This window comes from Tupaia chinensis, unplaced genomic scaffold, assembly GCF_000334495.1.
Source record: "Tupaia chinensis unplaced genomic scaffold, TupChi_1.0 Scaffold143836_2, whole genome shotgun sequence".
NCBI classification, from domain to species: Eukaryota; Metazoa; Chordata; class Mammalia; order Scandentia; family Tupaiidae; genus Tupaia; species Tupaia belangeri.
In genome coordinates, this window is record NW_006203687.1 from 352,105 (window position 1) to 364,770 (window position 12,666).

Genomic DNA, 12,666 nt, shown 5'->3' on the forward strand with positions numbered 1-12,666 from the left:
TTTTAAGCCACCGGGTCCAGGACGTGAACTGCAGTTGACTACATGGGAGTCCAGCGACATAACCATTATGCTAACTGCTGGTCCCAATATACAGAGTACTTTTACAATAAAGTGAGCTGGAGAAAAAAAAATGTTAAGAAAATCATAAGAAAAATATATTGGGCCAGCAGGTGACATGGTGGGTAAGATGCCTGAGAAGGAATGGAATTTCTTTTCAAGTCCTGGACCAGGGCACTTGAGAAACATGCCCTGCAAATGTGTGTGCATGCCCAAAATCTCAAGAGGAACATAAAGAATGAATTGCGGTGTGGCCATGTCCCCTGGGGGGTAATTTCTTACCCCCCCTCCCCAACCACCTCGACTCTCTCCAGCAAGCACATGTGCCTGATAGCAAAAAACTGAAACAAAAAAAAAAGGAAAATATATTTACAGTACTGTATTTTCCAATATTTTTACTGAAAAAAATCTGTATGCGGGTGGACCTGTGTGACACAAACCATATTGTTCGTAACGACACTGATGGATGAGATAAAATGGGGTGACAGTTCTACCCTTTAAAATGGGGCAGAGATGTGAGCTTTCTATGAGAATCATATAAATGAGACAATTAGTTTTAAGGCCTCTTTTTTTTTTTAAAGAGGTTTTTCTGTAGGATATAGGGTGTGTGTGCTAGCTGGGGAGAGAAAGAGAGAGACAGAGACAGAAGGAGAGTGAGAAATCACTTCCAGAGGGGATAGTCGCACCGCAATCCCTTCCCTTCCGTTCTCCTCCTGGGATCTTGGGCACACATGCCCATGTGCCGGGGTGATTTTTCAAGCCACTGTGTCTGAGACTTGAACTGCAGTTCACCATGTGGGAGTCCAGCGCAATAATTACTAAGCAATCTGATGGCCCCAAGCCTCTTCTTTTCTAGAACTTTCACCAGACTTTGCATTCTAAACCCTTATCGTTCATGTTCTGTGGGAGGAGAAGGCAGGAAGACACTGGCAGACTCAGCAGTGCTGGAAGCAAGTCCCTGAGCCAGGGTTCCACTAGGATGAGACTCATATACGAGAAGGTAAATCTCCGTAAGATTTTTGAATTGTAAATAAGAAATGGCCAAGGGAAGAGAGGGAGCAGGAAGCAAATATTCTGTCTCAAATGACATGAGGAGCCAGCAAGGGCAATTTGACACCGAGACCCAACCTCCCTTCATGACCCAGCACGACTGCTGTGTTTCTCCCCTCCTGGAAGTTCTCTTAGACAACTCACAGCATTCGTTCTAGAAGATATTGGAGTCAGTTCTTACTCCCTCCCATCAGGTGCTTTATGAGAGGAGTCGCCTTTGTCCCCCTCAACAGGGCCTTGGCACAGCCGAGCCTGAGCAGCCAGGGCTCCTTAAAGCCGGCTCACTATGGGTTCCTGGCTGGCCTCCTTTTTCCCACCTCTCTGGAGTTACCCTTTCCTGGATACTCTGGTCTGTCTATTGTGGAAGAGTAGAATATTATTGCTGGTGGCTAGTAAGACCTCGAAGAAAAGTGAGTCTACAGCAAAGGTGCAAGACAGGAAAATCTGCAGAAAGCCTATCTGAAAGCTGTTGGTTATGTAGTTCCCCCTTTCTAGTAACTGATAAAACTGATCCCTTTTGAAAATAAGACCAAGCAGTTGATTCTGTCCCTATCTCAAGTGACTGATGGCGCATGATTCTAAAAATAATGAATAAAAACAGCAGCACTGATGCTGAACTTCCGCTCTGAGCAGAGGGATCGGTGCCCTTTCCCTTATTCCTCCCACTAACTCCCCTGGACCTTATACATAAATGAACCTAAGAAAACTCTGGAAGGTGAGAAAGGCAAGCCAGGGAGCCACAAGGAGGGAAGTTCCCCTGAGATTTCTTTTTGTCTCGTGGACCCCAGACTTAGAGTTGAAGAAACCAGCAACCAGGAGATGCCAACAGGTACAAACCAAAAGTCTAAACAAAATCTGCTCTCTAGACAAAGGACCAGGAAAGGGGTGGCCTAGCAAGACAGAAGGCCTTTAGACAGTAACGTTCTCCTCCAGCTGAACATTCCCACACCCTGTTGACAAAGAATGGGGCGGGGAAGGGCTAGGTTCGCTCCTTTGTGTGGCTGTAATGGGGCACCTCTCAGCCCCTACCAGCTGGTTTAGAAAAGACCACATAGACAAGATGTTGAGCCCTGCTGGGCAGGACCAAGACTCCTCATCCCCTTTGGTCTTAGTAAGGCATAGGTGAGGAGCCAGCACTTTCATGCCCCCACCCCCCTGCAGTCGGGGGTGTCAGGGAGGCCTAATGCAAAGTCTGGACTTTATCATGCCCCAGGCATTATGAGGCCACCTTCCTCCCACTCCCCATGGCATTGGGTTAGGCCTAGGAGAACTCAGAGCCTTGTCCGCCCCTAATAAGGCAGTCACTGTGCCCTTTCTCCACTGCAGTGGTGTCAGGGGAAGGCAACTAAGTCAGAACACATAACAACTTAAAAGAAGACTGAGGCAGAATAAGTAAGTAAAAGTGGTTTGTTTGAGCAAGGCTTTGGACAAATTGCCTGGATGAACACTCTGGTTTTCCAGACATGTGCTCATTGAAATGGCATCAAGGAACTGGTTTATGTACCAAAGAGAAGAAAAAGGGGAAGGGAGGTCAAAAGATGTTTGTCAAGAGTTGACACAGGTTCATTTAAAATAATGCAGGCAGGAGCCAGCAGATAGTGTGGTGGTTAAAGTGTTGGACTCTCACATTGCCGACTGTGGTTTGAGTCCTGGACCCCGCAGCTTGAAAATCACACTGTACACGTGTGCATGCATGTCCCAAGAGGAAAATGGAATAGAAGGAACTGTGGTGTGGCCATCCCCCCGGGGAGTGATTTCTCACTTTCCTTCTCTCTGTCTCTGTCTCTCTCTGTCTCTCCCCCAAATAATAATGCAGGCAACTGATAGGCTATATCTTCTCATTTGAGAACTGGAGACCACTGGAGTGAAGTAAAAGTGGGGGTCACACTGTAAAAATCTTTAATCCTTTGAAACATCACAGTTTGTTAACTGTAAACTAAACATCTTTTGGACAATAACCCAGAAGAGTGTGGATTATAACCAAAATCTATATATGGCTGTACAAAGGGAAACATTCATTTAATATAGTTAAATCAAAATGGAATTCTAAAAATGTTCAAGCAGTCTATAAGAAATCAGGCAACAGAACAAAACAAAACAAGAAACAGAAATGGAGACTGGTGAAAAGAACAGTACATTAAAAAAAAACATGGCAGGCTTAAATTCTAACTAGTCATTCATTTCATTAAATGTAAATAATCTAAATAAACTAAATAAAAGACAGAGATGAATAGAGTGGAATAAAAATCATGACCCAATTAGTTATATGTTGTCTCTAAGAAATTTATATATAATGATATAGGTATACTGACAGAGAAAGAATAGAAAAGACATATTATGCAAACATTAGCTTAAGAAAACACAGGAATGACTATATTATATCAAATGAAGTAGACATTGGAATGAGGAAAATTATTAGAGACAGAATGAAATATTACATGGTGCTAAAAGGGTTGATTCAACAAAAAACAGTAATTCTAAATGTGTGTGCATCAGACAATGTAATTGTAAAATATGTAGTTATATGCAAAATGTGCAAAACTTAGTAGAAGTGAAAGGATAAACAGAAATCCATAATTATAGTTCGAGACTTAAACATTCTATCAATAATTGATTAACTAACAAGACATGACATGATAAATTCCTTGAAAAGCACAATTATCATTCAGTCAATATTAATGATCTTATAATAAAGAAACAAATTGAATTCCTAACTCAAAACTCCATATACAGAATTCTCCTGGCCCACATGGTTCCATTAGAGAACTCTACCAAGCACAGAAGCACTAACACCAATTCTATACCACCTCTTCCAGAAAAGTAGAAGATACACATTGCAATTTTTTTTTTTTTTTGGAGAGATTTTCACTGTAGGGCGCGTGCGCTCGCCAGACAGACAGAGAGAGACATAGAGACAGAAAGCGAGAAATCACCCCCCAGGGGGGATGGTCACGCCGCAATCCCTTCTCCTCCATTCTCCTCTCGGGATCTTGGGCACGCACGCACACGCGCCCGGCGTGAGTTTTAAGCCACCGGGTCCGGGACACGAACCGCTGTCGACTACGTGGGAGTCCAGCGACATAGCCATTACGCTAACTGCTGGTTCCCATCACATTGCAATTTTTTGAAGCTGGATATAGCCTCATACCAAAATCACAGTACAAAAATTTTATAGATCCATAGTTCTCATGATTATAGACACAAAAGTCCACAAAAATATAAGTGAATAGAATTATATACCATGACCAAATGAGGTTTATTCAAAATGCAAGCTCGGTTCAATATTCAAAAATCAATTAGTGTTACCCACCATAGTAACAGGCTAAAGAAAAATTACATAATTATATCAATTAATAGAAAAAGTGTCTGACAATATTCAACATCCATTTTATGATTACAAACTCTGACAAAAAAAATGGGAATACAAGGAAATGTTCTTACCTTGATGAAGAGTATCTATTCAAATAGAAAGTAGGAGACTGTCTTCTCACCGAAGATCAGGAACAAGATTAGGATGTATGTCTGCACTCACCATTTGTATTCAACAACAATGTTTGAAGTTCTAGCCAGTGACAAAGGCAAGAATAGGAACAAAAGGTTTACCAATTGAAAAGGAAGGAGGGGGACCAGCAGATAGCATAATGGCTATGTCGCTGGACTCCCACGTAGTCGACCGCGGTTCGAGTCTCGGACCCGGTGGCTTAAACTCACGCCGGGCGCGTGTGCGTGCGTGCCCAAGAGCCCGAGAGGAGAATGGCGGAGAAGGGATTGCGGCGTGACCATCCCCCCTGGGGGGTGATTTCTCGCTTTCTATCTCTCTGTCTTTCTGGCGACCGTCTACACCCTATAGCAAAAATCTCTACCAAAAAAAAAAAAAAAAACTTATAAAACTGCAAAATCTGGGGAACCAGCAGTTAGCGTAATGGCTATGTCGCTGGACTCCCACGTAGTCGACAGCGGTTCGTGTCCCGGACCCGGTGGCTTAAAACTCACGCCGGGCGCGTGTGCGTGCGTGCCCAAGATCCCGAGAGGAGAATGGAGGAGAAGGGATTGCGGCGTGACCATCCCCCCTGGGGGGTGATTTCTCGCTTTCTGTCTCTATGTCTCTCTCTGTCTGTCTGGTGAGTGCACGCGCCCTACAGTGAAAATCTCTCCAAAAAAAAAAAACTGTAAAATCTGATAAGAGAGATTTAAAATAGACATGATTTATTATTTTAAAATAATTATTTATTTAATTTTATTTATCACTATCATTTTTATTATTTTAAAAGTTGCTGCAGGGCATGCATGCTCACCAGAGAGAAAGAGAAAGTGAGAAAGTAAGTGGTCAGGTCCTGGACTCCAACCATGGTCGGCCATGTGGGAGTCCAGTGTCTTACCACCACACCACCTGCTGACCCTGACATATTTTACTCTTAAATTGGCAGATTCAACATAGTGAAGATGTCAATACTTCCCAAATTGACAGAGATTCAATGGAATGCCTTTGAAAGTCATAGCAAGATTGTTTTGTAGGCACAGATGAGACTATTCTAAACTTTATATGGAAAGGCAAAGGAACTAGAGTAGCTCAAAGAGTTTTGAAGAAGAATAAGCAGGAGCATACGTTTACCCAGCTTCAGACTTACTGTACAGGGGGCCAGGTAGTCATACAGTGGTAGCACAACTGGACCTAGAGAAAGATCCTGCGTTCATGTCCTGGAACCTCCCTGAACATACCAGGTGTGTGTGTGTGTGTGTGTGTGTGTGGTGTGTGTGTGTGTGTGTGAGAGAGAGAGAGAGATTTGGGCTGGCTGGGACTAGGGGTGGATCCTGGAGAAATAATAGGATACACACATAAAAATGCTGCTGATGATGCAGGGAAGGGGCATTCTTTTACACTACTGGTGGGAATAAATGTAAATTGGTACAGCCATTGTGGGAAATAATATGGAGGTTCCTAAAAGAAACAGAAATAGAACTGCTATGTGATACCCAGTCACACTTTCCAGTACATATCCAAAGGTAAGGACATCAGCACATCATAAATATATCTGCACCTCAATGTTTCTTGCAGCACTAGTCGCAATACCAAGATGTGGAATCAAACCAAGTGCCCATCAACAGATGAATGGATAAAGAAAACATTCTGTCTCCCCAGACAGATGGGATGGAATACGAGGAATACGATGCAGCCATTCAAAAGAATAGAATCTTGTCTTTTGAGATTAAATGACTGAGCCTGAAGGACATCATACTAAGTGAAATAAACCAGGCCCAGAAAAAGAAATACCGTATGCTGTGCCTTATACGGGAAAGCTGAGCAAAGTGACCTCATGGAAGCAGAGATGAAGAATGACTAGCCGGAGGCTGGAAAGGATAGTAGATAGAGAACAGAGAGAAATTGATCAACAGGAAAAAAAAAAAACAAGTAAGAGGAACAATGTCTAGGGCTATAAAATACAATGAGGTGAATTAAGTGAATGACAACTTACTTATATATTTTTTTTTGAGAGGTTTTTCTATAGGGCGCGTGCACTCGCCAGACAGACAGAGAGAGAGAGACAGAGAGACAGAAAGCAAGAAATCACCCCCAGGGGGGATGGCCACGCTGCAATCCCTTCTCCTCCATTCTCCTCTCGAGATCTTGGGCATGCATGCACATGCGCCCGGCCTGAGTTTTAAGCCACCGGGTCCGGGATGCAAACCGCGTTCGACTACATGGGAGTCCAGCGACATAGCCATTACGCTAACTGCTGGTCCCAAGTTGCTTATATCTTGGAGTATGTAAAAAGGAGGATTTTGAATGTTCCCAACACAAATGAATGATAAATGGTTGAGAATAGGGATATACTATTTACCCGGTTTAATCTTTATTTTGTTTGTTTGTTTTCACCCCCTGAAGTGATGGCCACACTATAATCCCTTCTCCTCCAGTCTCCTCTTGGAATTTTGGGCAAGCACGCACATGCGTTTGGTGTGATTTTCAAGTCTTCAGGTCTGAGACTTGAACCACGGTCAGCCATGTGGGATTCCAGCTTCTTAAACACCATGTCACCCACTGGCCTGATTTAATCTTTTTTTAAAGAATTATTTTATTTAGTATTGATATTTTTTAATTTGACTAGAGGGGGGGGGAGTGAAAGTGCAAGCTGTCAGGTCTGGGACTCAAACCACAGTCAGCCATGTGGGAGTCCAGTGCCTTAACCACCACTCCACTGCTGGCCCCCTGGTTTAATCTTTAAACACTATATTAATCCACTGAAAAAATCACACTGTACTCCCACCAATGTATACGATTGTTTAAAAGTTTATTCACTTCTTCAATGAGCGAGACAGAGAGCATGCGTATTAACAGGGTCCTGATGCCACAATCCGCCCCCATCCTTCAACTAGCCCTGAAGTATGGACGAGTGCGTATCCATTGCCCTGAGGAAGACCTATGTGAGATTGCCTAAGAACATCACGTTTCAATGCTGTGCCACCATTAGGCCCCAGTTAGACGTTCATTAAAAAAAAAGAAACCTTTTAATCTGAAAGATCCTATTAAAAAGATGAGAAGACATGCTACAGAGTGGGAGAATATATTTGTGAATCACATCTCTGACAGAGGACTAATGTCTAGAATATATAAAGAACTCTCAAAACTCAATGAAAAACCAAAGGTTCCGATACGAACAATCCAATAAGAAAATGGAAGAAGACATGCAGAGGTATTTCACTGGAGAGGACTCACATGAAAAGAGGCATAACATCATTAAAAACAAATTAAAACCACACAAGATGTTAGTATTTACTTGTCAGGGTGGCCAAATAAGACAGACAGTGACACCATCGAGTGCTAGTCGAGGACACAGAGCGACTGGATCTTCCTACATTGGTGTGAGGAACATAAAAACGGTAGTCTGGAAAATCACATGTTAATCCCTTAAAAAATGAAATATGTGACTAATCTGTCAATTGTCTTAACCCAGAGAAATAAAAACTTAAGTTCACCCAAAAACACTGTATGTGGATGTTCAAAGAAGCTTTATTCCTACCAGCTGAAGGCTGGGAAAACCTTGGACACCCTTTCATGGGTAAGTGGTTAAGCGACAATATGCATGCCATGGAATATTACTCGGAAATAAAAATCATACACTCAGCCTGATGCATCTGCAGAGCATTATGCTCAGTGGAAAAAACCTACCTACATAGGTGCTATACTGTAAGATTCCACTTACGTAATATTCTCCTAATGACACATTATAAACATGGGGACAGATAAGGAGCTGGCAGTGGTTGTGAGGGCGTGGTGGCAGGGAGGGCTCCTGTGGCGACAGAAATGCTCTGCGTCTAGACTGGATCAATGCCAACATCCAGATTGGGATGCTGTGGTTTATAAGATGGTGCCTGGGTAAAGGGTACCTTGCCTACAATTGCGTGTGACGCTTCAATGGTTGCAAAATACAAAGTTCTATGTACCTGAAGTCTGAAGGCAAATCTCCATATGGGCGACAGAATTGTAACAGGGATTACCTCTGACAGGGAGGGACTGACTGGGACAGGGTGTGAGGGCCCTGCTGAGGGAAGAGTGGGTGAGAGAAATGTTTGTTCGGTTGGTGATCACAGGTATACAGGTGTAGAAAACGTACCTGAGCTATCTAGCTATGGTTTGTGCCCTTTATTTTTCATAAGTTACTCTGACATAAACATATACATCTGAGAAACACTCTATAGGTCCATGGATTACTTTTTTTAAAAGAACTTTCTTGGGACGAGCTGTTGGCGTAATGGCTATGTCACTGGACTCCCATGTAGTCAACTGTGGTTCGAGTCCCAGACCTGGTGGCTTAAACTCACGCCGGGCGCATGTGCATGTGTGCCCAAGATCCTGACAGGAGAATGGAGGAGAAGGGATTTTGGTGTGGCCGTGCCTTCTGAGGGGGCGATTTCTTGCTTTCTGTCTCTGTCTCTGTCTTTCTGGCGAGTGCACGCGCCCTATAGCAAAAAACTCTCCAATCAATCAATCAATCATCAGAGGATCAATACATGAATTTTTTCTTTTTCTTTCCTCCTTCCTTCTTTCTTCTCTCCTCCTTCCTTCTCTTTCTTCCTTTCTTCTCCCTTTCTCCCTCCCTCTGTCCCTTCCTTCCTCTCTCTCTCTTTCTTAAATCTGAACAGAGAGGGACAGAGCAAGAGAGAAAGAGAGGGAAAGTGAGAAAGCAAGCTGCCAGGTTTGGGACTAGAACCATATTTGGCCAAGTGGGAATCTAGTGCCCTTAACCACCACACCACCTGCTGGCCCCCATGGGTTACTTTTTCTCTGCAATTAGGTCTCAAAAATGTGCAGCTGAAAGATCATCTCTTCTAAGGGGCGAGGGTGGTCTAGTACCTTTTAGATTGACATTTGTTGTATAATTTATTATACAAGATGATGTTGATAATTTATTCTGCTCAAATACTGGTGACTCCCACTTCCCCCTTCCCCATCACCATTTAGAGCTAGCGAATTTGTGGGCTTAAAAGACATAAATAGTAATGTGCAGAATGTGAAGTGTCTTGGTATTAGTCTAGGCAGGGACTATGAGGGATGTGACATCTGAGTACTTTCACTCAGGTGGGTGTTGCTAATCCTAGGCAAACTTCTTGCAGCAAGTGGCCAGTTAAAGGAAACCACTACAGCCTGGTCCCTGCCCAGGTGGTGCGGAGGCCTGGTACCCTGGGGGACCAGGCATCTCCCTCCTGGACCTCATGGGGGTTGCAGGGCTGGATTAGAATGGACCTGGAACTTACGTTCCTCCACTTCAGTCCCTGAGCCATGGAAGCCCTGAGACTCGGGCTCCCCATGCCAACTTAGAGCCCTAGCACAAATGCCATCTTTCACCCCTCCCTCATGTTGAGGGCTTCTGCAAAAAGATGAAAAAGAAAACCAGTTCCTTATGGTGTGGTGAACACGAAAGTCACCACCTAGAAGGGAAGCTGGAAGGAATCAAGCCATGAGAGATGGTAACGTGAATCAGGAAAAGTACCTGGCAGCCAGCAGCAGGGGCTGGCAGAGTCCTGGGACCAAGACCTCAGGAGGGATGCATAAGCCCCGGGCCTGGAACGTGTGGGTGTGGTCCCAGGGCTAAGGCTGAGGACTGGCCTCCGTGGGCATCTTCTCTGCAGGTGGAGGATTTTTGGTTTCTTTGTAACATGGTACTTGAGCTCGTTTTCTTGAATGTACCTGGACAATGTGACCTTTGCTTTTCTGAGGTCAGGATGCAGCCACTCTTCCCTGTGCTCTTCCACCTCAGCCAGGAAATTGGGGTATCTTAGATGAGCTCCAGCCCCACTTTCAAGTCAGTCAGCATTCTGGTTATATGTGGGATCTTCAAAAAGCTCGTAGAAAATGCATATTATGGGGACCAGCACTTGGCGTAATGGCTATGTCGCTGGACTCCCACATAGTCGACTGCAGTTTGAGTCCTGGACCCGGTGGCTTAAATTCACGTCGGGCGCGTGTGCATGTATGCCCAAGATCCCGAGAGGAGCATGGAGAAGGGATTGTGGCGTGGCCATCCCCCCGGGGGTTGATTTCTCACTCTCTGTCTCTGGAGGGTCATGCGCCTTATAATAAAAACCGCTCCAAAAAAAAAAAAAAAAAAAAAAGAAAAGAAAATGTATACTATGAAAAAATTATCCACGGATTTCTTGTTTCTTTGTGCACTAAGATAAACTCATATTTTAATCCATTTTTCCACAAATGTTTTGAGGTCCCCTCATACACCAGTGTCCTTGGTTTCTGTGAATCGGCCTACAGGGCACTTGACCAATTCCCATGTCTGCTCTGTGTACAACAACTACCCGAGCTGGAAATGCTGCCCCCGCCGCCCCCCGCCGCAGAGGCCTCTGCTTCAGTCTCTCCCTCAGGGATCTCTCTCTCGAATTCAAGAGTGACCAATTTAAATAAAAGGTCTAACACAAATATCAAGCAAATATGTTTAATTTTTTAAAATAACTGATGGCAAAATAAAATATTTACATCACATCATACTGTGTAAACATGTAAGGTCTCTGTACAAAGAAATATACATGCAAAATAATGTAAAAATTTAACTGAAATAACAAAAGAAACGATACACAAATAAAAGTTATGAGGTTACGAATACACATCCAGTTTTGAATCCAATTTCTTTTAAAAAGTTTCTGTACAATTTTACAAGAAGAAACAAACAAAAACCCAACAAAAGAATAAATAAAATACATTGGAAGCTGCAAAGCTTAACTGCGCCAGTTTATGGCTCAAGACCCAGGTGTCTGGCTGGCTTGGGAAGCAGGCTGGTCTCTTTTTTTAGTGTATTTCACACAACAAAGATAAAAAGACATCCAGAAAAATTCAAGCGTGCGCAGAAACCCAGCCTCTTCTGCTTCAAGGACTCCCCACGCCAGCGTTAATCTGCCACAGTGACGGGAGCACCGGGTACCAGCCTCAGGCTGGTCAGTGCTTAATTGGCTTTTATTTCTTACCAAAAAGCTCAAAATCTAGCCAATTTTTTATTTTTATTTTTATTTTTTACAGAAAGTTGAACGTCAAAAAGTCTAAAAAGTAGTAAATGTCCAGACTGATTTTGGGAAAAAAAATACTACTTTGGCATTCTGAATAATAGCATAATAAATTTTAAAACATTACCCTATTACCCAGTTTTATACTCAGAGTAGGAAATCACTTTTTACAGTCCTCAAAACCGACAAATTTCACGAGGAGTTAAATCTCCTTGAACTGATGGTACAGGGTTACACCCCCCACCCCAGCCCCTCCCCACCCCAACACACACACACACGCACACACACACACACACACAAAACCATAAAGCTCACCGTACGAAGTATGTGCTTTCTCTATATATTTATTACAGGTACAACAGAGGTCTTCATAAATAGTTGCATAAAATGTTAAAGCCACAACATTGCACATGATAGGAAATAAAACCAAAACCCCGATGAGTGCATTTACAGTATTTTCATCTGACTGTATACTGCTCCACAACCTGATTGAGGGCTTGGGGATGGGAATGGGCGGGGAAGGAGGGACTGGGCAGGAGGCGGACCCAGCCCGATGGCTTCATCTGAGGGGACAGACCCTTGGACTCCCCCTGAGGAAGCCCCAGGCAGTGGGTTGGGAGTGGAAGGGAGAAGGGAGGTCTAGGAGAAATGACAGACCGAAGGCAGGAACAGTCTTATATACAAGTAAGGCCTACATTTCATCAGAGCAAAACGATTCATTCTATTTTATGCAAAAGTTTGAGGTTGAATGCACGTTTCAGAAGCCAGGTCTGTGTCTGGTAAGATGCACACAGACGAGGCTGCTGGGAAAGCTCTGAGCCAGGTGGGCCCCGGGCACGAGATGAGGCCACCTGGGTGAGTCTTCCCCAGAGATGTACAGTATCTTGGTTTTGTTCGTTAACACCAGTGGCTGAACATAGGCATTGTGTTTCCTTGGATAAATCTTGAAAACGTTAAATTTGCAAAATTCTATTCATGTTCGTTTAAAAAAGTTATCTTTTTTTTTTTTTTTTTTTTTTTGCAGAAACTTGAAAAAAACACTGGGGTCAAGAA